Source organism: Saccopteryx leptura, chromosome 2, assembly GCF_036850995.1.
Source record: "Saccopteryx leptura isolate mSacLep1 chromosome 2, mSacLep1_pri_phased_curated, whole genome shotgun sequence".
NCBI classification, from domain to species: domain Eukaryota; kingdom Metazoa; phylum Chordata; class Mammalia; order Chiroptera; family Emballonuridae; genus Saccopteryx; species Saccopteryx leptura.
The window spans coordinates 280676502-280682899 of NC_089504.1; positions in this window are offsets into that span (position 1 = coordinate 280676502).

Below are 6398 nucleotides of genomic sequence, written 5' to 3' on the forward strand. Positions count from 1 at the left end.
AACCCTGTACTGGGTCACTCCCCAAACCTAAACTGACCATTTTTTCCCTGGGAGAACCAAGCCAGCAGAGGGAAGCAATTACCTTGCCCACCAGAGGCTCTCCTATACCAGTCAGTGCAACGAGATGCTTAGAAGCAGGGGGCGCATCAGGGACACAGGTTTTGAGTGCTGAGGTCTGGGCTTTAGCACCCCCCAAACTGCTGAGTACCCTCTGAAGAGTGAGAGGGCCTGGTTGTGGCAGGAGCCATGGCACTTGGCCTGTGCAGTGGTGGTGGGGGGGCAGAGCCCAGCGAGGTAGCCCATGCTGCAACAGAGGAGGTGGAGCCTGGTGGCCCATGAGGCGGTGGTGAAGGAGGAACCTGGAGAGACCTTCTATGTGCCCATGGGGGGTGGAGCCCAGAGAGGCAACCTGCACACCCATGAGGAATAGAGCCCAGCAGCTGTTAAAGGAGGAACCCAGAGAGACCTCCTGCCCACCTGCAGGGGTTGGAGCCCAGAGAGGTGAGGAGTCTCCCATGCCTACAGGGCAGCCTGAGCTGTGGCCTGCGAGCCCACATGCCCAGCTGTGTTGGTGCTCCAGTGCCTGAGGTGGCAGCACTAGTGGGGGGCCAGTGGAAAAATCACAGCTCAGGTATAGAGAGGTCACACACACAAGCCAAGAGTAGATAAAAGCCAGCCCAGGAGTGCAGCTGATATTTACAATGGCATCAGGGCCCAGCAGAGACAGCTACAAATTCTGGATCACCTGTAGCTCCAAGAAGGTTGTTAAGGGCCAGTCATAAGCAGTGACCCCCACTGGTCTGCACTAGATTCCAGCCAGGGAGGTCCAGGCTGGTATATACAGTGGCCAGATATGGAGAGCATCAGCTCAGGACCTAACAACCCTAATTAGAGTGGTATCCTAAGGAAAGGCTCCTCACACCTGACCCAGCTAAGGCATAGAAAACTCTGACACAAATAGCAAAAAGAGAAGTATCAGCAGACAAGTAGCCCACAGCAGATTACAAACAACAGCTGAGGCCAACCCAAGAAGATCTAGAAACAACAGAACTAAAAGCTGGAAGCAGACAACAACAACCCTATACTCAGCTAGCTATACAACCAACACATCCAAAGGTGCAGTCTATACAGAGACAAAATGGGAAGACAGAGAAATGCAGTTCAAATGAATCAACAAGAGAAATCCCCAGAAAAAGAACTGAATGAGATGAAAATAACCAAGATACCAAATGCAGACTTTAGAATAATGATTGTTAGGATGCCCAAAGATCTTAGAACAACAATAGATAGACATAATGAGCACCTAAACTAAAAGAAAACAAGCATAAAAAAGGACATTGAAATCATAAAAAGAATTCAGACAGAAATGAGAAACACAATATCAGAAACAAAGACTACACTAGAAAAAATTGAAAGCAGGCTGGATGAAGCAGAGGATCAAATCAGCAATTTAGAGGACAAGATAAGCAAAAGCACAGAAACAGAACAGCAAAAAGAAAAAAGGATAAAAAAGTCTGAGGAAACTGAGAATTCTGTGACAACATGAAGAGAAATGACATCTGCTTAATAGCGGTTCCTGAAGAAGAAGAGATAAAACAAGGAATAGAGAACCTGATTGAAGAAATCATAGCTGAAAATTTCCCTAAATTGATGAAGGAAAAAGTCACATAAGGTCAAGAAGCACAGAGAATCCTATTAAAGAGGAACACAAAGAGGCATACACCAAGACACATCATAATTAAAATACCAAAACTAAGAGATAAAGAAAGAGTACTGAAAGCTGCAAGAGAAAAGCAATCAATCACCTACCAAGGAGACCCCATAAGGATGACATTCGACTTGTCAACAAAAACACTTGAGGCCAGAAGGAAATGGCAAGAAATATTCAAAGTAAGGCAAAACAAGACACTACAATCAAGATTTCTTTATCCAGCAGGCTATCATTTAAAATAGAAGGAGAAATAAAAAGCTTCCCAGACAAAAAAAAAAAAAAAAAAAAAAAAAAAAAAAAAAACAAAAACAAAAAAAAACAAACAAAGTCAAGGAATTCATTACAACCAAAACAATGCTGCAAGAAATTTTAAGGTGCCTTTTGTAAACAGAACAAAGAGGGAAAATATCTAGTAAAAGAGGAATGTAGATTTAAAGAATAAAATAGCAATAAACAACTACATATCAATGAACCTTAAATGTAAATAAATTAAATGCTCAAATCAAAAGACATAGCTTAGCTGCATGGATAATAAAACACGACCCATACATATGCTGTCTACAAGAGACCCACTTCAAAACAAAAGATATACATAGACTGAAAGTAAGGGAATGGAAAAAATATTTTATGCAAATGGAAATGAAAACAATGCTGAGGTAGCAATACTTATATCTGAAAAAAGGGACTTTAAAACAAAGGCTAGCCTGACTGGGCGGTGGCGCAGTGAATAGAGTGTAAGACTGGGATGCGGCAGATTCAGGTTCGAGACACTGAGATCCCCAGCTTGAGCAAGGGCTCATCTGGTTTGAACAAAAGCTCACCAGCTTGAGCCCAAGGTCGCTGGCTCAAGCAAGGGGTTACTTGGTCTGCTGAAGGCCCATGGTCAAGGCACATATGAGAAAGCAATCAATGAACAATTAGGGTGTTGCAATGTGCAACGAAAAACTAATGATTGATGCTTCTCATCTCTCCATTCTTATCTGTCTATCCCTTTCTCTGACTCTCTCTCTGTCTCTGTTAAAAAAAAAATTAAAAAAAAAACAAACAAAAAAAAGGCTATAATAAGAAATAAAGAAGGTCACTACATAATGATAAAGGGAGCAATCTAACAGGAAGATATAACCATTATAAATATCTATGCACCTAATATAGGAACATTTAAATATAAAAAGCAGATTTTGATGAAAATAAAGGGCAAGATCAACAGCAATATTCTAATAGTAGGGAATTTCAATAACCCACTAACATCATTGGATAGATCCTCAAGAAAGAAAATTAACTAAGAAACATCAGCCTTAAAGGACACAGTAGATCAACTGGATTTAATAGATATCTTAAGAACCTTTCACCCCAAAGCAGCAGAATATACATTTTTTACAAGTGCTCATGGATAGACAACATATTAGGACACAAAGCATATTTCAATAAATTTAAAAAGATTGAAATTATATCAAGCATCTTCTCAGATCACAATGGCATGTAACTAGAAATCAACTACAATAGAAAAACTGAAAAACATCCAAACACTTGGAACTAAATAACGTGTTATTAAATAACAAATGGGTTAACACAGAGATCAAGGAAGAAATCAAAAATTGTCTTGAAACAAATGAAAATGAACATACAACAACTCAAACTTTATGGGACACAGCAAAAGTAGTACTGAGAGGGAAGTTCATAGCATTACAGGCATACTTTAAGAAACGAGAAAAAGCTCAAATAAACAACTTAACCCTGCATCTAAAAGAACTAGAAAAAGAACAGCAAGTAAAGCCCAGAGGTAGTAGAAGGAAGGAAATAATAAAGATCAGAGTGGAAATAAATGACAGAGGCTAAAGAAACAATACAGAGGATCAATGAAACCAAGAGTTGGTTCTTTGAAAAGGTAAACAAAATTGATGAACCTTTAACCAGACTCACCAAGAAAAAAAGAGAAGACTCAAATAAATAAAATTAGAAATGAGAGTGGAGAAGTAAAAACTGACACCACAGAAATACAAAGGATTGTAAGAAAATTCTATGAAAAACTGTATGCCCCAAAATAAGACAACCTATGTGAAATGGACAAATTTCTTGAAACATATAATCTTTCAAAAATCAATCTAGAAAAATCAAAAACCCTAAACAGACTGATTACAACAAATAAGGTTGAAACAGTTATCAAAAACTCCCAATATGGCCCTGGCCGGTTGGCTCAGTGGTAGAGCATCGGCCTGGCATGCAAGGGGTCCCAGGTTCGATTCCCGGCCAGGGCACACAGGAGAAGCGCCCATCTGCTTCTCCACCCCTCACCCTCTCCTTTCTTTCTGTCTCTCTCTTCCCCTCCCGCAGTGAGACTCCATTGGAGCAAGGATGGCCCGGGTGCTGGGGATGGCTCCTTGGCCTCTGCCCCAGGCGCTGGAGTGGCTCTGGTCACGACAGAGTGATGCCCCGGAGGGGCGGAGCATCGCCCCCTGGTGGGCAGAGCATCACCCCCTGGTGAGTGTGCCGGGTGGATCCCGGTTGGGCGCATGCGGGAGTCTGTCTGACTGTCTATCCCCGTTTCCAGCTTCAGAAAAATACAGAAAAAAAAAACACCTCCCAATAAATAAAAGCCCTGGGCCAGATAACTTCACAGGCAAATTCTACCAAATATTCACAGAACTAACACCTATCCTTCTCAAGCTATTTCAAAAAATTCAAGAGGAGGGAAGACTTCCAAGCTCCTTTTAAGAAGGGGAGCATAATTCTGATTCCAAAACTAGGCAAAGACAACACATAGAAAGAAAATTATAGGCCAATATCCCTGATGAATATAGATGCTAAAATCCTCAACAAAATATTAGCAAACCGGATCTAGCAATACATGAAAAAAAATTATACATCATGATCAAGTGGGATTTATTCTGGGAAGGCAAGGCTGGTACAATATTTGCAAATCAATCAATGTGATTCATCACATAAACAAAAGGAAGGAGAATAACCACATAATAATATCCATAGATGTAGAAAAACATTTGATAAAATCCAGCACCCATTTATGATCAAAACTCTCAGCAAAGTGGGAATACAGGGAATATACCTCAGCATGATATAGGCCATCTATGACAAACCCACAGCCAACATCATACTCAATGGGCAAAAATTAAAAGCAATCTCCTTAACATCAGGAACAAGGCAGGGGTGCCCCTTTTCACCACTCTTATTCAACATAGTTCTGAAAGTCCTAGCCACAGCAATCAGACAAGAAGAAGAAATAAAAGACATCCAAATTGGAAAGAAGAAGTAAAACTATCATTATTTGCTGATGATATGATACTGTACATAGAAAACCCTAAAGTCTCAGTCAAAAAACTTCTGGCCCTGCCTGACCTGCAGTGGTGCAGTGGATAAAGCATGGACCTGGAACACAAAGGTCGCCAGTTCAAATCCCTGAGTTTGCTCTGTTAAGGCACATACAGGAAGCAGCTACTACCAGTAGATGCTTCCTGCTTCTCCCTACTCTTTCTCACTTTCCCTCTCCTTCTCTCTCTCCCTTCCCTCCAAAATAAAATCTAAAAATAAATGTTAAAAAAAAACTTTTGGACCTGATAAGTGAATTCAGCAAGGTGGCAGGATATAAAATAAATATTCAGAAATCAGAGGCATTTTTATACACCAGCAATGAACTGTCTAAAAGTGAAATTAAGAAAACAATCCCCTTCACTATTGCTACAAAAAAAAATAAAGTACCTAGGAGTAAATTTAACCAAGGAGGTTAAAGACTTGTACTCGGAAAATTGTAAAACATTGATAAAATAAACCAAGGAAGATACAAAAAAGGGGATGCATATACCGTGTTCATGAATAGGAAGAATAAACATCATTAAAATGTCTATATTACCCAAAGCGATGTATAAATTTAATGCAATTTCTATTAAAATACCAATGACATACTTCAAAGATATAAAACAAATATTCCAAAAATTCATGTGGAACCAAAAAAGAACATAAATAGCTTCAGCAATCCTGAAAAAGAAGAATAAAGTGGGTGGTACCATACTTCCTGATATCAAGTTATACTACAAGGCCATTGTACACAAAACAGCTTGGTACTGGCATAAGAACAGGCACATAGACCAATGGAAGAAAACAGAGAACCCAGAAATAAACCCACACCTTTATGGTCAACCGATATTTGACAAAGGAGATAAGGGCATACAATGGAGTAGAGACAGTCTCTTTAACAAATGGTGTTGGGAAAATTGGACAGCTACCTGCAAAAAAATGAAACTAGACCACCAACTTACACTAGTCACAAAAATAAACTCAAAATTGATAAAAGACTTAAATGTAAGTTGTGAAATCATAAGCATCTTAGAAGAAAACATAGGCAGTAAGCTCTCTGACATCTTTCACAGCAATATATCATATTTGCTGATTTATCTCCAACGAGCAAGTGAAATAAAAGACAGGATAAACAAATAAAACTATATCAAACTAAAAAGCTTTCACACAGCTAAAGACAATATGAACTGTTGCATCCACCGGGTACGAGAACAAACATTGAAGATTTTCAGGAGTTTAGATGTTACTTTATTGGCCAGTTTAACCTGCGCAGGGGCGAACTCCCAAAGTACACCGTACTCACAAGGAGCTGAAAATGAGAGTCTCACCTGGCGCTTACAGCTAGGTCCTTATATATCCTAAGTGAGCAAGCATTCATTAT